General features: G+C 40.0%; 1 pseudogene; it reads right to left on the bottom strand.

Moving 5' to 3' along the window:
* Window positions 1-3,956: 3,956 nt before the first annotated feature.
* LOC112147113 lies at window positions 3,957-17,094 on the bottom strand (annotated as a pseudogene).
* Window positions 17,095-23,097: the final 6,003 nt, after the last annotated feature.

Here is a 23,097-nt window from a genome sequence, read left to right as displayed (position 1 = left end):
TATGGAGCTGGGGGGCTTATAACAGGAGGGGTTAATGAGGGGCAATATAGAAGTCAGCAGGTTAAAGTCTTGGGGTTCCCTGGGAATACCATATTAGGAGCTGTGCAGTGCAGGGAAGAATCATGGGTATCTTTATGCAAAGGAGAATTTTTGCATCAAAACAATAACATTTAGGTCGCATTAATAATAATGCACATTAATATGCTTTTTTTTCTCTTTTTTTAGATTTGTTGCAAACATGATTGGAATTCCATATCTTTAGTGTAGGAACTTTTTTATTTTTTCTTATTTAGGATTTTTTTTCCTTTATTTTTGCAAAAGTGTGGCGTGTGGACAAAAATGTGGACTCCTACTGACCAGTAGAAAATACATTAGGATATTAGGAAGTTTGAACATTTTATTTTGAATGTATTTTAAATAAACCAAATTTGGGCTGTACAAACTAAAAAAAATATGGTAATTTAAAATGAATATAAAACATTAAGTATTATTTTTTGTTGTTGGAAATTATTGAATCCAAAATAATGTAAATGGATTAAAAAGGTCAAATATGAAATAAAACAGCTAAATAAGGTCTGTTTGCACAGCAGAAGAAGCTTCATAGCTTCACCATTAGAACAAGGAATTCTATAAATGCAAATGGCTGGTATTGTTGCTGAAACACCAATTATCTGGCAAGATATTTTAAAAAGCTATGTCACGAATGGGCCGCAATTACTTTCAGAGCTTAAGTGCAGTCCCTGGGTGGCATCATCAACATATCGTGTGCAGTTATTACTGATTGGGTCTAGTCTAAATACAGAACATTAGTCTGCAAGATTAGCCAGGCGACAAGTGAGAGGGAACACAGATGGAGGCCTGCCACAGGTGACATACTTGAGATTCATTTGGAAGCCAGTAAAGATGGCACACAATAGAGGCGGTCAAGCCTCATTGTGATGTCAAGGTCAGTGTGGATGTTTTGTCTCATTGTCGAGGGGCAGCCAGACCTCCTGCTCCTCCCCAGTTACAGACATGTTTACATGCCACAATGCTGAAAAAACATTAACAGATTTAGTCTTCTACATATGCCTGTTTTTAACATCTTTTACAGCTTCTAACCTAAACTTTGCCAATGTATATGGCAATAAAAGTGCATTACAGCCATCGTAATCAGCAATAAAAGACTCTTCAAAGGTTAAGAGAGATAAGGGGAGTGTCAACAGCTGCTGACAAGACCCCAGATTATTTTCATACCGACAACTTTCCGGGCCCTGCCGCTGACAGCTGGTGTCACCGTGCCAAATGGAGGTGAGAGATAGTCTGCCCTACTGAAGAGCACGCAAAGATAACTCCAGCCTCATGGATCAGACGACCTCTCATTAAAGAGAACATGATCTGAATGCTTATTGTTGCAGCTAATGCACATTGTAGCCGTGTGTATGTCATTGAATGTATATTGTAGGTGTGCATTAAGAAGGGAAGTTAACGAAATGCGTCTGGACTTTGGTTCCAGACAACATGCTTGTGATAGACGTGTATGTCAGCAGTCAAAGCTCTCAGCTGTGTCCCTTGTGAATATTAGCTTAGAAAATAGGGTTGAGAATCAATGAAAGGTAATATTTGATTCATTTTTAGAAGAGATTATTTAGAAGAAGATTTTTAATTTCCAATTGAAATTGAAGCATGAAATTAGCAGAATGACTGGCTAAAAGGGTTTTTTTTTCCAATGATTTTTGTATTTCAGTCCTTCTGTAGCAAAAGTTTTGATATTATGTAACAAATAAAAACCACTTTTTTTCTCCTAATTACCCTTTATTGATAAAAAAAAAATGTACAAATAACATTATTGTTGGTTTTAAAAATAATTACATTCTGAAGTCAACTTTCAGTTTTGGTAAAAATTGTTGAATTAGTTTTTATTTTTTTTAATAAAGCAAACATTGCAAATTTATAAACTTTCATTATCAAATTTAATCTAAAGTTCGTTAAAACAGATACACTGAAGAGTTGCAGCTACATAGCTTCATGTCAAAACCACGTACTGTTAATTAAAAAAAATCTGTTTATGATTTGATTGCCTGTTTTATGTCTGAAGAATTTAATTCTTGCCTTATATTAAAACCAAATGCATAAGTTCTTGCCAAGGGAGTGGCTTCTACTTCAACTCATTATTTTGCTTCAAACAGAAAGTCAGATGAATAAGTAGAAAAACTTGGTCTGAAAAAAATGGTCTGGATCTCTTCAGGTTTGTCCAACAGATCTTTACTTGGATGTATCAACATTTCAGGGCTTTTTAAATCAAATTCCTGTTTTCCTTACAAGTAATATTTCCCCATTTAGTTGTTTATCTGTTGATTTATTTTTGTAGATGAGACTCAGTGTCTGAATCTCTGAAATCCTCTGCTGCCATTTTGAAAGAATAGCCTGACTTCAGCGGGGATCCACTGACCAGCTGCAGGTGATTATGTGTGGATTTGTGCTGAGCCTAAAAAATGAGCACTGGTTTATTATTGACCTTGACTACCAGACTCTTGTGATTTCATTCACTCTATTTTAGGATATAGAGATTTGTTTATATCACCCTTTTAACCTTTGACTGTTTCCAAGGTTTTCCGTTCAGGCCTTGAGCCACCATTGTTACATTTTTTTCCATTTATCACAATGGAAAGTGGCGACCTCGATACCCTTTACTTTGGTTAGCATTGTCTGTTTTATATTTTTGTGGTGCAGAAAATAAATCAGTTGAGCGTTTTAAGTCTTTTTACAAAAGTGTGTTCTGGCTGTATGAACTCTGACTAATCCCTGAAACTACTGGATCCGATTCAAAACTTATAATCAAGTAAAAGAAACTTTAGTTAAAGAAAATCTTACTTAAGTAGAAATAAAAGTAATCATCTCGGTTAACTATATAGAAAAAGTAACTTTTGAAAAAGTGAATTAAGTATAGCTTCAATTAACTTACTTCACACTCTAAACATTATAAAGACTATTGAATACATTCTGGTATTTATAGACAACATTTAGAAATAACTTAAACAAAAATAAATATCTCACTGTGTGCAGTTTTTTACTGGAAACGTCTGATATTGACTCCTTGTTGATATCTAATAGCATGTATTATTCTCTTTTATTAAAGCTATAACAAAAACTATTTTGTTTACAAAGTAATTACAGATGAAATAGATGTTGACACCACTCCTCATCACTGCTGCTTTACAGGCAAGCAACAGTTTTTCTGCCTCCCATGTGTTTATCATCGACTATTAACGGCTAAACTCAACTTTTGTTGAAAGAAACCCTTTGCCAAAAAAATATGAAAAGAATTTTTATTTTTTTAATTACTAAAGTCCCACTACAACTACATATTATTTTATATTTTGAAGTTGCTCTCAGTGGTCTTTTAATTATGATTATACAGTTTTTAGCTAAAAATCAAAAAGTCTATGTCGGACTGTTGGCGCAAAAGTTAGCCTCACAAATTTCCCACCATTCCTTTCTTCACACCCTCTCCCACCTCACAAGCCCATGCTAATGTTAGCATAGAAAAAAAAAATGCGAGCTAATGCAGAGCTATGCAGCCATACAGTTTTTAGTCAGATCGCAGCTCAGACTATGAAAATCTAGGCTTTAATAGATCTATTTATCTTCAACTGGATGCCTCAGAATTGCAACAGAGAAGGGAAACTTCAGCCAGCCCAAAGCAGTTGAAAGTGTCACAAAACCAAGCTTTTTCAATCCTGAGTGTTCATCTGCTCCTGATTCAACACAACTAAAGAACTACTCAAAAACACAGTTTAAAAGGAAGTTATTTTTATATATGTCCTCCATGAGAAAAATTCTACAAGTATTATGTTAAAAACGTAGTTGTCATTTGGATTGGGTCTTTAGGTAAAGTAACTTGTAACTACATACAGATTATCTTTGTAAAGTTTATGGCATAACTGTTTAGAAAAAAAACACAACAAACAACTTTGTGCAGCATTTTCTACTTGGCTTTATTAGCATTAAAGGTGAGCTATAATAATAAAGGAAATCTAAAGTTCACAGCAGGCAGAGGTGTTTCTGGAGCTCCAAAGCTTCACTCTTCATCAAACCCTTTCTGTTGCAGCCCAGAGAAGAGGAGAGACAAGAAGGAAACAGATGATTAGTCGTCAGATTAGTATTATTACAGTATCAATTAAATGGTTGACATAAACTAGAGGATTTTTAGCAGATGCATTTTATTTTCTAATTCATAATAACATGATAAGTGTATTAAATACCAGGGGAAGGGCCAGTATGTGTCAGAGTGTGCGTCCACAGGGTGCATGTGGCTAACCTTAGAGCCAACATCGCGGCTCTTTGCTCGGATCTTGTTGACCTGAGACTCGGCGATGTCTGCTCTCTCCTCAGCCTCATCGAGCTCATGTTGAAGCTTGCGGAACTTTGAGAGATGGACGTTAGCCTGTTCCTCCTGATTAAATCATTTTTAAGTCAGTTTATTAAATTGTTCACAGGAGAATGTTCATTGTCTGGTGCATTTCCACACTTACAGCCTCTTCAGCAGCTCTTTTGTAAGCTTTAACCTTCAGCTGCAGCTTATCTACCAGATCTTGCAGACGAGCGATGTTCTTTCGATCTTCCTCAGTCTGTGGAAAGAAGATACTTTTTTATTAATGTATTAAATGACCAAAAGAAAGTTTAAAGAGAAAGGTCTCAAACCTGGTAGGTAAGCTCCTTGATGCGTCTCTCATATTTACGGATACCTTTCACAGTTTCACTGCTTTTCTTCTGCTCCAGTTCCACCTCATTTTCTAGCTCCCTCACCTATTGAAGAACATTTTTAGCGTATTTTACAGAAAACATAACCAACAAACTACGATCCCAGGTACAAAGAGAAGAATTGCTCACTCTGGCCTCCAGCTTCTGCATCTGCTTCTTCCCTCCCTTCATGGCGATCTGCTCAGCTTCATCCAGACGGTGCTGCAGGTCTTTGATGGTTTGTTCCATGTTCTTCTTCATGCGCTCCAGGTGAGCGCTGGTGTCCTGCTCTTTCTTCAGCTCCTCTGCCATCATGGCGGCATCAGTGATGGCCTTTTTGGCCTTCTCTTCAGCGTTTCTGCACTCCTGCACCGCATCCTCAACCTCTGTTTGAAGCTGGACTGTATCAGATTCCAGCTTCTTCTTCTGGTTTATCAGGCATGTGTTCTAACAGAAGGAATAATGCTTTAAAATCAAATGGGTTCAAAGGTGAGGGTTTTTGCATCAATTATGTCTTACCTGAGAGTGTAGCAGCTGCACCCTCTCAGTAACGTCCAGCAGCTCCTGCTCAGCCAGTTTGCGGCTTCTCTCGGTTTGTTCCAGAGCAGCTCTCAGCTCCTCCAGTTCCGCCTGGAGAAGGGTGTTTCGTCTCTCAATGATGGCGGTGTTCTCCCTCAGATCATCATTGCCCCTTGCAGATTCGTCCAGTTGAATCTGACAATCCTTTAAAAAAATAGTACTAAAGATTGTAAACAGCTTAAAGCTAAAGCATCCTGAGAAAGTGACTTCTATACGTACCTTCAGATGGGCATGAACAGACTTCAGCTGTTTCTGGGCTTCAGCTGCCTGCCTGTTGGCTTGGCTGAGCTGGATCTCCATCTCATTGAGGTCTCCCTCCATTTTCTTCTTAATACGAAGAGCTTCATTTCTGCTGCGACACTCGGCCTCAAGAGAGCTCTGCAGGGTGTCAATGGTCCTCTGCATGTTCCTCTTGCTCTGCTCCATTTCTTCATCTTTTTCAGACAATTTTCTCTCCATTTCTGCTTTGATCTGGTTAAACTCAAGCTGGGCCCTTAAAATCTTGCTCTCTTCATGCTCAAGGGATCCCTTAGATGGACATGATTCATTTAGATTCATTTATTTGGGTTTTTTCTCGGCTCCACAACTCTAGTCTATTTTTTCTGTACTTGAAGAAATGATTTAACAGTCTTACCTCTGCCTCCTCCAGGGCAGACTGGATCTCACTTTTTTCTTGCTCCAGCTGCTTACGAGCCTTCTCCAGCTCATGAAGGGTTTTTCCGCCCTCACCAAGTTGCTCGGTGAGGTCAGATATCTCCTCTGTGAGAATTCAATAAAGCAGAGTAAAGAACTTATTTAAGATCAGGACAAAAGTATGTTCCTCCAAGCTAAAAAGCAAATATTATTACAGATTATTTGTTTGAGTATGTTTTAGATGTCCAAAGTCAGTCCTTGAGGGCTGGCCTCCTCTGGTTTTCCAGAAACTCCACCTTATCTGTTGCTGATTACCTGGATGAGGTGTGTTCAATGGTTGGTTGGAAAACATGTAGGACACCAGCCCTCGAGGACTGACATTAGATTGGATACCCCTGCTTTAGAGGTTTCTTTAAACTTTGTTGTTATTTCACCACTACATGATGGTGTGTATAAATAATTGATTAATATAATTGCTTTTATTTAACCAATAAATATGCAGCCAAAATGTTGTGAACTTAAGGGATTTCTGTGTGTGATTATTTTAAATAGAATTATCTCATCCCACTCTGGAATGACCATCCCTGTTATGATGTTTTATATATTTTTTCTCAAAATGTCCAGAGGAACATGAGCTAAAACACAGTCAGTAAACCAGACCTTGTAGGTTCTTATTCTCCCGCTTCATGGTCTCCAGATGTTCCAGGGATTCTTCATAGGAGTTCTTCAGTTTGAAGAGCTCAGTGCTCAGAGATCTGGCTTCCTTCTGGGAGCTCTCTAGCTCACACTGAGATTCTTCATACTTTTGTTTCCACTCTGACAAAACCTAGTCACCACAAGAGACAGATTCACTACATTGATTTATGTGTTTATTACTTTTAATACTTTGCCACTTACTTTGTCAAAGTTCCTCTGCTTCTTGTCCAGAGTAGCAGCAACTGCATTTGACCTCTCCACATCCACCATGAGATCTTCAATCTCATTCTGCAGTCTGTGTTTGGTCTTCTCCAGAGAGGAACATTTAGCATTCACTGCTTCAACAGCCTCCTCAGCCTCCTGCAGACGCTGAGCAAGCTTCTTCCTATTTAATGCAAAGACGTGTTAAAAGTTTATCTCTTTTGGAACCTTTGCTGGGTTCTTTATAGAACTTCAATTATTTACTTGGCTTCTTCCAGTTCCTCAGTCCTCTGGATGGCGTCAGTTTCGTACTTTGTTCTCCACTGAGCCACCTCGGCGTTGGCTTTAGACATGCCGCGCTGCAGCTCAGCCTTGGCCTCCTGCTCCTCCTCATACTGCTCCCTGAGGAGGTCGCAGTCGTGGCGAGCTGACTGCACAGCATGGGCTAAGGCGTTCTTGGCCTGAACAGACAAATTCAGTGTCACCAATATATTAGAACAACTTGTACTTAGAGATGGCATAATCTTTCAATTGAGTTTCATCACCTTTATTTCTTCCTCTAGTTGTCTTTTTAAATCCTCAAGCTGTTGATTGTAAGAATTCTTCCCTCTGGTCAGCTGGGAAATTAGAGATTCTTTCTCCTCCATTTGTCTAGAAAGCTCATCTTTAGAAGCAAAACCATTAACCATTTAAATATTGCAATACAAATATCAAACATAGTTTAGGGTAAAAGAACACTCACCATTCTCAGCCTGAAGTTTGGCCTTCTGGGTGGTGAAATCATTAAGTGACCTTTGGTTTTCCTCACATTTGTTCCTGTACTCATTCATCTGATCTTCCAAAGTTCTGCATGTTTTTTCCAAGAAAGTCTGTACAAAAAATGTCAAAAGTTCCCAGTCATTCTTCATCCATGGACTGGATTTTTTAACATAATCAACAGACATTTAAGGATCAAACCTGCATAAGACTTCACACTTCTATATAACAAAGTATTGAGTTGCACTTCTATTATTGACCAAATTCTTGTTTTCTAACATAATTTACAAATAAATTCTTTAAAAATAAGACAATGTGATTTTCTGGATTTATTTCCTCCTTTTTCTCTCATAGCTGATGAAAATCACAGGCTTCTATTATCTTTTTAAGTACGATTACTTGCACAATTGGTTGCTGACTTAAGTAACATTTAATGTAACATTTTTATCAGACCACACACCTTAGACTTTACAATCTGTTCCATGTTGGAAACCACATCATCCAACTCCAGTTTGAGCTCGCTCTTCTCCTTCTCCAGTTTCTGCTTGACTCTCTGCAGGTTGTCAATCTGCTCTCCCAAGTCGGCTACACTGTCTGCCTGTTTCTTCCTCAGTGTAGCAGCAGTGGCTTCGTGCTGCAGAGTGGCCTCTTCAAGGTCTCTGCGGAGTTTCTGGAACTCAGCCTCCCTCTTCTTGTTCATCTCGATCTGAGCAGCTGTGGCTCCTCCAGCTTCTTCCAGCCTCTCACTGATCTCCTCCAGCTCCCGAGACAAGTCTGCTCTCTGCTTCTCCACTTTGGCCCGAGCAGCTCGCTCTGCTTCGAGTTCTTCCTCTAGCTCTTCTACACGGGCCTTGTATTGCAGAAAATGTATTTTATATTTAAGTGCTTAAAATATTTCTGTACATTTTTTTTCTATAATTTACCTGCAGCTCTTTCAGTTTTTTCTGGAGTTGAGCAATTATTGCTTGTTCGTCCTCAATTTTGCCATTTAACTGGCTGATCTCAAAGTCTTTCCTGCAAGAAATAGTCTTGTCATGGCTCTAGAATATTGGTTTGACAATACTATTTCAACAAATTTTACTTTTTCAGGCGCTCCTCCAGTTGTTGCTTGTCATTTTCAAGATCCATGACACTTTCTTGGGTCAACTTCAGGTCTCCTTCAAGCTTCCTCTTTGCTCTTTCAAGGTCCATTCGAATCTTTTTCTCTTGTTCAAGAGAACCTTCAAGCTTTGAGAAAACGCATACAATTTTATAACCTATGATTTATCAAAAATCACAGAGTGCTTTGAGGTATACAAATGTTATACTCTTACATCGTCCACTTGCTGCTCCAGCTTAGCCTTGAGCTTGGTCAGAGTGTTGACTTTGTCTTCCTCACTCTGCAGGTCATCCAGAGTTTGCTGATGAGCTTCTTGTAAAGCTTTCTTCTCCTTGGTAAGCTTGGCTATGATTTCATCCAAAGCAGCCATCTCCTCTGTCAGGTTCTTCACCTGTTTCATGGATAACAATCTTAATCCTGAAAATGGTTAAAACCAAGAGTTCATTTTCTTGCTGATAAAGAAAGCAACAAACCTTGTTCTCAGTAGCATGCTTTTCTTTCTCCACTTTAGCAAGAGTTAGCTCCAAGTCATCAATGTCCTTCTTTAGCTCAGAGCACTCATCTTCCAGCTTCCTCTTCTTAGCTGTCAGTTCAGCATTGATCTCCTCCTCATCTTCCAATCTTTCCGACAGCTCTTTGGCTTTTGCCTCCAGCTGGATTTTGTTTTTGATCAGTCCCTCACATCGCTCCTCTGCGTCACAGAGATTATCTTGTTCCTGCCAAATATTGGTTTTGTTAGAAAGCATGTCAATGCCATGTTCAAATTGAACCAAAGTGTTCTTACAGCTTGGACTTGGAGCTGCAGGTCATTCTTCTCTTGGAGAAGGGAGACCATTTTTTCTTCTAGTTCCTTTCTACGAGCTTCAGATTTTGCATAAGCCTCTTTGAGCTTCAGGAATTCTTCCTTCATGTTGGCCATCTCCTTCTCTGCCTCTGCAGATCTTAGCAGTGGTTTGATCTTAAAGAACAGCTTCATCCAGGGCCAATTCTTGACCCCCATGAAGGATCGGATGTTCCACTGGATCACTAACAAAGCATCTCTGGAAAGGTTCAAAAATAATTAAGGGGCTCATTAAAAAAAGCGAGTAACTGGGACACATTGGGACAATTTTAAGTTCAATGAATTCTAACCTGCGTTCTACCATCTTCTGATACTCAATTCTTGACAAAAGACCACGAGACCGAGCTTGAATGGCAGTAATAATCTTAGATAGCCGCTCATCTCTCATCTCTTCCAGGAGACCAAGCAGTCCAGCCTTGAAAAACACCTTCAGACAGCAGCAAAGTTTGTTCTTTTTTTGTTAGCATGTATCATCTCAAGTTACATATCTCTATCTATAAAAGATTTTTAATACCTTCGTGTGGCCAAACTTGTACTGGTTGTGATCAATATCCAAAGATGCAAGAAGTTTCTCCGCTCCCTTCCTGCTGTCAATGAACTGACCCTCAGGGATGGCAGCTGGATTCAGGATGCGATATCTGTGAAAGCAAAGATCCATCAAAACACGCCATTATACATTTCCAATTTCATAGCCGTAATTATTAAACTGATTAACCTCTGCTTGAAATCCCCGTAGAGGATCCTGTTTGGGAAGCCCTTTCTGCAGATCCTGATGCCTTCCAGCACGCCGTTACAGCGCAGCTGGTGCATCACCAGAGGGTTCTCCATGGCCCCAGGAGTCTTGGTCTCGTTGGGGATGATGCAGCGCACAAAGTGAGGGTGGGTGGACCGCAGGTTGGTCATCAGCTTGTTTAAGTTTTCCTTTTGTGCAATAGTTCAGATTGGTCATGTCTAGATTTTTTTAAATAGTTTTGGCTGAAATGATCAACAGGACAATACACATACCCTATGGAGAGCAGAGACTGTCTGAAATGATGATCCTTTCTTCTTTTTCTCTTTTTTAGCTTCACCTCCTTCAGACAAAGCTTTTGAAGGAATTTTACATATTAGGTCCACACCAAAAACTGCACATTCAATCAATGAAGTTGGTTTTTGAAAAGCTACCTGAGTCAGCTCCAGCATAATTGGCAAACAGGGTTGCAAGGAGTTTTAAATTGGATTTTTGGTACAATCCAACCACCGTCTCATTCAGAGGATCCTTGTTCTTCACCAGCCAGTTGTTGATGTTATAATCAACAGTTCCTGCATAGTGAACCAGGGCAAAATGGGCCTCTGGTTTTCCTTTGGCATTTCTAGGCTTTTGGAAGTTATTGGATTTTCCCAGGTGGTTGTCATAAAGCTTAGCTTTGAAGGTGGCATCACTGGCTTTGGGAAACATGCACTCCTCTTCAAGGATGGACATGATACCCATGGGCTGAAGGGACAGAAATGTATGCTTTAGTCATCAGAATTCCTACCTTTTTTAAAGGAAGTTTGGCAGTAAAATGTCTCACCTTTTCAATCAGATCTATGCAAGCCTGCAGATCCATACCAAAATCAATGAAGGTCCATTCAATTCCTTCTTCAGCACAAACATGTGATGGTTGAAAAACTGTTGCAGTTTTTCATTAGTGAAGTTGATGCACAGCTGCTCAAAGGTGTTGAACTGAGGACAATAAACATAAAAGTATAAATAATAACCAACTCATCAGTTTGTCATACAGAAATGTGGTCATCAATTCATTATAAAATGACTCACATCAAAAATCTCAAATCCAGCAATGTCCAGCACTCCTATGAAGTACTGTCGGGGCTGCTTGGTTTCAAGTGACTGGTTGATTCTCACCACCATCCACAAGAACATCTTCTCATAAACAGCTTTAGACAGAGCTCCAATGGCGTAGTTCACCTGTGGAGAACACACACCACCCATCCAAAAGGAAATATTATGTTAGGGGTTTAAGGACCTCCATAAAAACAACAAAAATAGGTATATGCTCTAATAAAAAAAAATAGTCTGTTAATGACAACTTTCCCACCTGGTTAACATTCTGTCCCTTGGTGACCCACTCATTCCCTACTTTGACTCTGGGATGACAGAGACCTTTGATCAGGTCAGCAGAGTTCAGGCCCATCAGATAAGCTGCTTTGTCAGCATCTGAAGACAGGAAAAATCTTTGAAATGTTGTGGGTTAATTTGAAATTGACAGTCTGGAACTTGAATTTACCTTCAGTGCCATCAGCTTCTGCTTGCTCCTCACGAGGCCTCTGCTTAAATTTCATGTTTCCATAATGCATGATGGCACCAGTGAGCTTGTACACAGAGTTTTTCTCCTCTTGAGTAAAGCCCAACACATCAAAGGCACTCTGTTCAAAACACAGTGTAGGTTAAAACAGAACATCTCTGCGTTTAGTAAAAGCTTCTTAATCCATACTGAAAACTAAACACTGAAACATTCGGCATTCTAATTAAATTTCTAACAAGTGAAAAAATCAGATGCTGACGTCTGTTGCCATCAGTTCTTCTGCATCATCTATGGAAGCCACTTGGGTTTCTCCCTGAGAGATGAAGCAATAGTCGTATGGATTATTAGTGATCAGCAGCATCTCTGTGAAACACAGAAAGAGAAATCAAATTGAAATTCCAGCAGAGGCACATTCAATAAAAAAGACTATTAGAAACTTTTCTATTTACTAACCCAGAATTTCTGGCTTCTTTTGGGACAAAATCTGGTAGAAAATGTGGTAGTCTCTCTCAGCCTTGAGCTGGAAGATTACACGGGACTTTTCCAGAAGGTCTAATGCGTTAGAAAAAAAAAAAAAATCTGTTCAATTATTATTATCAAAATACAAAATTTGCCACCTTATTATGAATAAAACAGCATCAGAAATTCAAAATATTTTTGTCCTAATTTAAGGATACTGACACTAAAAAAAGTTAATTTTCATTTGGTCCATTTACATGTTATCTTTAATATTCTTGTGATTAATTTTTTTACTTGAGATTTGTTTGATCTGACATTCTGTTGTATGTAACAGCTTTTGAGCTACTACGTTCACTCAATACGTTTTTTTTCTCAAGTTTGTAATAATTTTCCCCAAATAATAAAACAGCTGCCTAAACATCCTGTAGGAGTTAAAGGTGGATCAGAGTGATATAAAAATGCAAAACTGGTTTTTGTTCTCACATGTTTCAATGTCAGCCGAGGCAACTTTTCCTCTGGCATCAAAATGGATTCGGATGAATTTTCCCTGAAAGAATATTAAAGTTTAGCTTCATTTTTGAGGGGAATCTTGGTGCAAGAAACCTTTCAAAAAGGTAAGTGAACATACAAATCTGGAAGAGTTGTCATTCCTGATGGTCTTGGCATTCCCAAAGGCCTCCAGAGCGGGGTTAGCCTGGATGATTTGATCCTCCAGGGTACCCTGTCACACGTGGAAGAAGAGATACTAAGAAGCGTCTAAATAAGTCTTTTCCTCTGAAAGTGTCGGTGTCACAATAACTAGAAGATTTAAAATCATTGAGCCATTTAAAACTGTTTTTCTTACTTTGTCTTTTGATGTATCTTTCTTGTTGCTTCCAGCTGCAATACTTGCAAAGTACTGGATGACTCTCTTTGTGTTGACCGTCTTTCCTGCACCGGATTCTCCACTGTAATTATAAAGTTTCAGATCATTGAAACTTATTGATCAAGCAGTGCATTTCTGCATGTTTTATGATGGGAGATGTTGTACTTACGTGATCAGAATTGACTGGTTTTCCCGATCTACCGAAAGAAAACCATTTTGACATTAAATAATACCCTAACTTATGAAAGATTATTTTTATTCTATCGCTCTACCTGCCAGCATGTACTGGTATGCATTATCAGAGATGGAGAAGATGTGAGGAGGAGCTTCACTCCTCTTTTTTCCTCTGTAGGCAACAACCACCTCCTGGTTGTAGACTGGCAGCCACTTGTAGGGGTTGACAGTCACACAGAACAGCCCAGAGTAGGTCTGAAATCAACAGACAGCTTTGATATTGTGCCAGGTTCCTGTCATTTAGAGCAGTGTCTTTCTACCTTTTTTGAGCCAAGGTACACTTTTACCTTGACAACAGAAATGTACAAAAGGAGAAACTCTGTCGTATACAGTCTCTCCAAGATCTCACGTGCTTTTTTTGTAATAATTTGTTTAGCTGCCCCGCTAAGCACAAGCTTTAGATGGTACTTTTGTTGGAACTGAGAGACTTTATATAAGCCAAGTCGGAAGAAGGAAGTAAGGACGTTAAACACTTTTCATTGGTCAGACTCTGTGATTAAGCCTCCAATATTGTTTAGTTGAGACAATTGAAGGACTTTTCCAAAAACAGAGCTTCCGGCTAAATTATGGTACCATCATTTTTATGAAAGTGTGTTTAATTTAATGCACAAATATTTTATGATCTTTTGATTCCAAACTTCTCAGTCTTTTATTTAGGTAAACACAGAAATGGTGAAAGTTTTTAGATCAGTGAAAATTAGTATTTTCCTCAGTACACTTGACCATCTTTCACTGCAAGCTGGTTTAAAAAAACACTGATTTAGAGGACAATATTTCAATTTTCGTTTTTTGATCATGCAATTAATTTGCATTCATTTTACTATACGCAGTAGATATTTTTTTAAAATAGTTGCCACATTCTCGATTTTTAAAGTGATTTCTATTGTGTGTTTTGTGTTTTTAAAGCCAATTAAGATTTTGCTACAAATTGGGTTTTAGAGCAAACACAGCACAGGCTTTTGTTGTAATGGATAATTGTAATATCTAATTCTCAAAGGCTATTTAGGCAAAGCAGCAATGGATGCAATTTATTTCACCCAAAGAGATTTTTTTATTGTTTATTCAACTTCCTAGATGAAAGATGTGTGAACAAAATTCAGTGTGAGGTATGAATTTGATATTGAAACAGATTTTTAAATCTTTTTTAACTATGCAAAAATTAAAACAGGGTTTTAATGTATTTGATTTTCAGTCCCTTAAAACAGCATGATTTTTTTCACTTAAATTGTTTTTTAACAAAATATTAGAGACAAAATCTTAACTTTTGTGCAGATAAAGAAACACACAAAAAAAACAAGCCGGAGTCTTTACTGAGTTAAATTAACTGTTACCTTTAAAAAATACATTTAAATTCAGCAAAGAAAAAAAAGATAGAAGGTCTGTTGCTTCATTTATTATCTACATCAGAACATTATCTATTGAAGCATTTTTTAGTAGAGACAATAATCTCATCCCGCAGTAAATACGCTTTTTTTTATTTTTGCATGATGCAGCTGTAAATGAACTTTCATTCATCTATGATCATTCATAGTTCCAGGTGCCAAACTTCTTTTTTCTGTTTTCTTTGTCTCCTCTCCTTTGACTCATAATGCAATAGGATGCATTTTGTGTTAAAGGCTCTCTGCTCTACATGAGTTTAGGAATACGAGGTTCAGTCTACACATTTTGAATGTGTAAGGTTGTGCTTTCAGCAACCATGCTTTCACTTAAAAATTGCCAGTTAACTGTGCATACTCACGTAGATCATCCATGCTGCATAACGCTCTTTGAGGTTAAACAGCACAGCTGGCTCATGCAGGAAGGTCAGCATGGCCATGTCTTCAATCTTGTCAAACTTTGGTGGATTCTGCTGAAGAATCTGTGAGTCTTTGACAGTCACAGTCTGGGGAGAGAGAAAACAAATACAGGGACCTTTGTCAAAATGTGGGCGCACTATTATATTTAATATTCAAACCTTACATGTGTATGTGACCTTCAAGACAGTGTGTCTCATTGCATAGCAAGATTAATGCTAGGCCTGTACGAGCCTCCGTTTTCCCTTCATGTTTAAGGGTTATCTTCATCTTCTGTAAAATATCTGCAACTGGTTTCATCTTTATTTGTACTCTAGATTTTGCGTCAGAACCATGAAAATGTAATACAGATTTTTGTAGGTGCAGCGAATAAATACAAAAACAAAGTCACTAAAACTGTTTTTTTTCTCAATAGAATAATACATGTGAATCCATTGTTTGATCAACATCACAGACTCGCTTGTTGAATATTTTGCAGAGTAGGCTTGGTGTGTGTGAACAACTGTCCCAAGAAATCCATATTTTGAGTATAAACTCCTGATTTTTGTTTGCTAAATGCAGATTTCTTTTATTTTGAAGTCAATGGCTCTTTGTCTGTTTCCTCTTCGGCTCTTCTTTGCAAAAATAAACTTTCCAAATACATTTTGTTAACCTTGCTAGCTTCTGGGTTTTAAATTTGTAGTCGACATAGCGGCTTTAAAAAAGTAGAGGATGGATTTTTCACTCAAATGACTTGAGGAATGTGGTGGACGGAATTATTTTAGTTTTCTAAAATAAAACTTCTTTCAGAGTCAGATCATAAATAAAACAGAAAAAAATATTTTTTGTCTGCGGCTCAGTACCAACTGTCCCACAGGCTGGTATTGGTCTGGGAGTTGGGACCACTGCTTTAAATAACCCCAAAATTTAGCCACCACAAATTCTGATTTAAACAGTTTAAAGTATTTGTTATCATTGATTAAAGAACTGTGATAGGCTGGTGACCCAATCAGGGTGTATCCTGCCTTCGCCATTAATGGTTTTAGCAACTCCAAGATCCCAAAAGGGATTAAACGGGTTCAGAAAAGCAAATGCATGAATTTTCAATAAAGTTTTTGTACTTATAAAGTGCTGCTTCCCAATCAAGGTCTTTTCCAGGGACAATTCAATTAAAGCACTTGAGATATTTGTCTTTTTCCAAATCAACTCAAAATAATAATTAGTAATCTCCTTTACTAGATTGAATAGTTTACTGTGTAATACTCCATAAATGACGAACCGTGAAGACTCACCTTCCCATTCTGAGTATCCACTGTGACCTTGTCTCCATCCCTGCTGGTGATGGTTCCTTTGACAAACTCCTCCACCGGATCCGGGACAAAGCACTCCTTCTTGATGTCAAAGATCCGCGTGGAGGCCTCCATGCGCTCCTTTTCTGACTTCCGCAGGTACGGCGCTGCCGCACCGTACACGGACATCTCTGCGTCCCCCATGGCTGTTCTTAAACACACACAAAGTAAACGACAGTAGAGCCATATGTTGATGCACAGCCTTTTTCATTTTGTTTTAGAAGTTAACATCTACAGGAATTATTAACTCGATGAGAACTACATATCAAATTTCATTGCAAACATCAATAAAAATGTATTTACCAATTTGATGTTAGAACAAGGGAGTTTAGGCTTTGAAATCCACCTGCATATACAAAACATAATTGGTCAAACTTTGTTGATTATTGTTGATAAAAGGTCATTGCCAGATGAAAGCGTCTTTCCCAGATTTCAAAGCTGTTAAAGGTAAAAGGTAAAATATTTGACAATTCATCCCACCAGGTAAGTCAAAAGTAATATAGGCTTTCAGATATTAAACACATCCTGTTGAAAGTGAGAATGCAGCAAATATTTCACAAACTGAACACTTCAGACTTACAGAGTCCAGGTGAAGAGAGGTCAGCTGTTAGACCTGCAAGGAAGGGAAGGATCAAATATATATCCCACAGATAACCTGCCTTACATGGCCATGGACGCCACCCTGACCCCAAGCAAATACACACAAACGACCCCCACCAACAAACACTCACACATTGTGGTGAAATCTCTGTCATTTTTATCTCTTGTGATGCCTGGCTGCCCTCCCTGTTCCTTCGTCTCTACCTCCCACTTCCAAATAATGTGATTTTTATGGGAACAGTGCCAGGAGCTGTCTACTCCATAACTGTCTTCTCTATCTGTCGTGCCACACTTTTCCGCTGCCGTTCTACGTGCTGCATTCCTTTTCCAAGTCATTGACAGAAACCAGATACAAAGAGGCAGCATTTAAAAAGAAACAATGACAAATAAAATACTTTTTTAAGCTTTTACTGTGCTCTGAGTCATCGAGATTAATCAAATTGTATGTCTGGGAAGCCGATTTAACAGCAAAGATACTGTGAATAATCCATTTCCAAGGTATCAGATGTTTTCTGTTGATGTAATGTTTGTTGATTCTTCTTAAAATGAATGAATGGCTGCTTATGTAGCTGCTACATGAAAGGTGTGATTTCTGAGATTTGTGGTGTAATCATCAAATTTAAACAAGAAAATTCAAGCATCTCCAAAGAATTCAAGGCGCTCAGTGCAGGATGACTTTGATCCTCTGTGGACACGTAAGCCGCTGCTAAACCTGTAGCAGATGTGCAGTTCATAAAGTGACTTCCTTTCATAAATTTGAGTCTGTTGAATAAACGCTTTGACTTGTACTTGAATGGTACAGAAAGGGTTATTTTATTCTATATTGTTGCAGGGCTGGACTGGACTGCCTCATGTCAGTTCTAAAGTGTTTAAAGAACTCAAGTGGAGGAAGGAGGCCTTATCTAAAACGTCAGAGTGTGGCTAAAGATACGTTTGGAGGACAGAACACTTGGAAACCTCTTCAATAGAGCTCCACATGTCCCAACTTAGCTCACCTCTTTATCTGTGATCTGTAAGCATCAATTCTTAAATAGCAGCTCAGATAGCACATGGATGCTTACTTTTACCTAAAGACATTTTTAATATGTAATTTAATCCGTTTTAAAGTTGCTTCAAATTTTGGGGGTTGTTTTTAGGGAACAAGTGGAGTGATACAAACATTTTAAAACCATCTTCTCTGTAAGGTTTGTATAGCGATATAGCAGAATGAATGGCCATGTGTGACGTCACAGAGAACTGGAAAAAAATAAAAATACTGGAACATGGACTGTGAGAAGGAAACAATATGCAGAGAAAAAAGCAAAATCAGAACATTTGCACAGTGATGACAGGTACATTATACTAAACAAAAATTAGCAGCCTAGAACAGTGGGAGGGAACCCTGGTCCTCAAGAGCCACCTTCCTGCATGTTTTCCAATATACCCTGCTCTGGCATGTTCTTAATGGCTGGACACACCTGAACCAGGTAATTGTCATGATTCCCTGCTCACGACTGATTACCTGGTTCAGGTGTGTCCAGCCAATAAAGATTGCAGGACCAGGTGGGGGCCGCGGCCGGTCTGGCTGCCTAGGTCCCGTTGGTGCCTGACCAGTACACCCACAGGGGAGGCTCTTGGGGGCGGGGACTCGGATTAGTCCCTGGGACTGGCTCCTTCTTGGCTCCACCCTCCTTGTGGGGGGTGGGGGGTGCTGCGCCTGGCGGGTCGGCTCCCGGGGGGTAAGACACCTGAGCTGGGGGAACTTGGGCCCAGCGCGGGGGGGGGGCGGGGGGACAGGGGTCTGCCATCGGGGGTCAGTCTGCCAACTGACCCCAACATATCCCCTTCCTCATACAAACATGCAATAGGGTGAAGGGGAGGGTGTCTGTATTGCAGTGCGCTGCGGGGGGTGGACTACCTGCCAGTGGCCCTCCTCCTGTGGCCGCTGCATGGATTTGCCCCTCCCCTCGATTTTATTTGCACCTTAGACATTTAGGACCCTTGGTGGGGGGGTGCTTGGACATCACTGCCAGCAAACAGTCGATGTCCTTTCAGTGCCCCTTCCGCCAATTTTAACCGCACCATAGACATGTAGGGCCGCTGGTGGGAGGGTGACGGGGCATCTCTGCGAGAAATCAGGAGGTGCCCTGTTAAGGCCTTCTCACCAATTTTAACCGCACCCCTTTAGTACACACACCTCTAACACCACAAACATACACTCTAACAAGCAAACACGCAAGCATCACACAAGGAAGGTGGGACCTTCGACCTTCTGTCCCCTACCCCATCCCTGGCGGGGGTGCGGGGAACCTCGGCCTGGTGGTCTGGTCTCTTGGGTGCCGGTCTCCTGGGCCTGGCGGTCTCCTCCCCACGCCGGGAGTGGGATCCCCGAGATTTAGCAGGGGATCAATCTACATCGGAGCCGGGGGGTGTCCAGGTCTCGGTGGTGCGGAGTCCGGTCCCTGCTTTCGAGAACTAGTCCTCTCCTAAACTCCATCAGTGGGTGTGCCTGGTCGGGCCTTGTTTACATCACTCCTTGGGGCCTCTGTTTCTCTTGGGTTCCCCTCTGCTCGGCGGGGGTGGGCGGCCCCTGCCCTGCTTCTCCACTGGACCTTCGCGGTGGGGGCAGGCGGTTGTCTGGAGTATGGGGTGGGTTGCCCTTGGGGGGCCCTGGCTCGTACCTGGGGTGGGGCGGGGGGGTCCTCTGCGCCGCTGGGTGGTGATGGGCTGCTCCTCGGGGGTTGGGGGGCTCTCCGGGGGTGGGGTCCCGCGTTGGCCCTCCTGGCGGGGTGGGGGGGCTGCTCCTCTGGCTGGGCTGGGGCCTGCACTCTCCGTGTTCCTGTGCCTTCCTGCTCTTGGGTGTGGGGGGCCTCTGCGGCGGTCCCGCGTGCCCCGGTCTGGGTGCTCGGCGGGATTGCCCGGCGGGCGGTTTCTCTCCGTGGCTCCATGGCGGGTGTTGGGGGGGATCTTGGCTGCAGCTGCTGCCCCGGCGGGGGGTCTTGGCGTGGGGATGGCCGGGCGCTCTCCCCCTGAGTACATTCCATCACCATCCACCTCAGTGAAACATAAACACTCACCTGAGCACAGGTATCAGCTCACCTTAGCACTAACCGTTTGTGTGACAGAATGAAAGTCTTTATCTGAATGGGTTTGTATGATGGAGTGTGTGAGCTGCTGTTACAGTTGAATTGAGTACATGTGTAGTATATGTATAGTATATGTGAGTATGTGGCTGGGCTGCAACCTGTCACCACTGCAGCTCGGTGCTCTTCTCCACCTGTGTTTTAATTTGTGTGCGCTTTGTGGTTCTCTGGTATTTTGCTTAGTCCACTCTATTTGGTTTAGTTTGTTAATTTAATTAAAGTGAAGCTGTAGGGGTGAACTGTCATTTTCTTTAGTAAATCTTTTCTCCTGTTTGTTAGTCCAGGGAGGTTAGTGTTTGTCATTCTTTTCCCTTTTTCTTTTGCAGGTAACCTCCCTGGGTTTCAGTTAGTTGGGGTTTTGTTATGTTGGCCTTAGTTCACACTGAAGCCTTTGGCTTTACATTTTAGTTTTTGATTATTGGTTTTCTAGTAAATGTTTTATTTTTATGGAGGCATTTGCATCATGCATTTTTGTTGCACATTTCCTTTAGTTTACTTTTATGCCATGCCCCAGACCCCTAGACCAAATGGGGTGTAACAAGGCTGAACTGTTCCTGATATCCATGCTCCCTTCATTCTAATGACCTAATAACAACTGGGTTTGTGTAATCTTTTATGCACAAAAAGTATGTCAACCTATTTTTCTTTTAAAGATATTTTCATTTTTGGAACAGAAGAAAGAGGAACTGTGAAGGGATTGTTAAAGGTAGGCATGTCCAAAGTTTGGAAAGTGGGTCAAACTGGCCAGACTTTGGACATTCCAACCTTTAACAATCCCTTACATTAAAATTCAGTGACCCACAAACTCCTGTCATAAAATCAATGATATAGGGCCCTCGGCACTTTCTAAAAACAAAAAAGTGATTAAACTAAATTAGGTTGCATGATTGGCTGGATGGCTCAGTGGGCTTAAGTATAGGGTTTGCATGCAGGAGCTCTGGGTTCGAACCCTGGGGTGTCCATTGATCTCCATCCAGATTGGGTCCTTCAATGCTGCCTAACTGGGTCCCTGTGCCCTTCAAGTACAGGGTTGTGTAAGAGCATCTGGTGTGAAAACTGCCGAAACACTGGGTGTTATTTCGCTGTGGGGACCCTGAAAGGGATAAGTTGAAAGTGAAGAAGAGGTGACATGATTGGCTAAATGAGGTTATAAGTCATTCTTGACCTTTGGCAAAACTGCTGTGACACTTTTGTGTTACTTTCTACCCCATTTGCAAAATTAGGTAGAATGGATCAACTTTAAATTAAAAAAAAAAGTTGACAGCACAGGCTACCGCTTTCAGGGCAAATAGAAATTGGAGGTTTTTTTTGTTTTTGTTTTTGTTTTCCAATAAATGTGTTAGTCTTATTGCCCAGTAAGTGTGACTGTTCTCAAGGAGTTCAATATCAAGAGGTACTACAAGACGGAGCATTCCAACTACGACAAACTGACTGGGAGAGAATGGTGCATATTTTTAACATATGAAATTCACAATAATTTGGGTAAAAATGGATTCAGTTGTTTTTATGTTCTATGTGAAGAAATAAAAAAAATATGCCAGTGCAATAAAATTTCCATTAAATAGTTCTACATTTAATGTTATCAGGGTTAAAAAATCCAAGCCGAATGGTTGGCCCTCTCAAATATTCACCCCACCATATCTGGACATCTGCAAAATGCTTGGACACCCCTGAAATACATGGATCTGTCTACAAGTGAATGCATCAGAAGGAGCATGTGCCTCACTCAGTGCATTTTCTGTCACAATAACTTCTTTTTTTTCCAAACAATTATTTTTCATCTGTTTCTGATTCACACTGGTTTGAATAAAGAGCTTACATTTCTGTCCATCATCAGAAAAATGCCAACAGAACCTGTTAAAAACACAATTTTGATTGTGGTGGGACCTTAAATACTTATCAAAGAACTGACTTTTCACTAACGCACACATCCACACACTCAAGCATCCACACCAGTACAGATTACCACACATACTATTTTCTGTCCAACCTTTCATTTTTATTATTTTTTTATTATTTCAAGCAAACTCAGCTACAATTGCAGGGATCTGTCAGAGAGTATGGAAAGTGTCACCATTTATGCTTTCTCATGACTGCTCCCTTAAGGTTAGTGTGTAATCCTGTAAATGAATGATTAGCTCATTAGGACATACTTAGCATTGCCAGACTTTAGGGCAGTTGTAAATAATAAGTTATAACTAAGCTATGCATTAGTGGAACCCAGCTAGGAGGTGCTGGTGACATGTTAGTGACAGCATTATCAGAGACTTTGGGAAGTGGCCTCTTGGGTCACCTCATTGCAGCTATCACCTCAGACTTGGTAGAATAGAAACATAAGAATGAAATATTTCATTTGTCCACATCCAGATTTTTTAGTCAGTGACATTTGTTTAGAGAGTTTCTCTGACAGAACAGCACCGAGAACAGTTTCTGACCTTCTGAAATGCTAGCCATGGTATCTTTAAGTGACAAATCTCAATAAAATGTCTTTGAATGTTTCATAATTTACATTATTGCATACAGTGCTTTACTCTGATAAATTTTGCCATAAATCAATCAATAAAACACAAACATACATTCATGCAAAAAAACAAAAAAAAAACTATTAGCTTGGTATAACATCCAAAAAGAAAAAAATACATATTGTAGAGATTCTGAATTCTTTATTACATGTCCTCTTAACAGACCACAGGTTGTAAAAGTTGGTCATGGTAAAACTTTCATGCAAAAACTGCAAAAAGGTGCGCAACAAGGTAGTACTCTGGGTCCCCTTCTTTTTCTCAAATTGAATTGAATTTTTCCAAACCAGTTTATTTTATCAACAATCCTAATTGTCATATGTTATATTTATCAGGCCTGTTGATAAAATTAACTGGTTTGGAAA

Source organism: Oryzias melastigma, linkage group LG17 (assembly GCF_002922805.2).
Source record: "Oryzias melastigma strain HK-1 linkage group LG17, ASM292280v2, whole genome shotgun sequence".
Lineage (NCBI taxonomy): Eukaryota > Metazoa > Chordata > Actinopteri > Beloniformes > Adrianichthyidae > Oryzias > Oryzias melastigma.
Note: the sequence above shows the minus strand (reverse complement) of the source record. Positions and strands in the feature narration are given on the sequence as shown.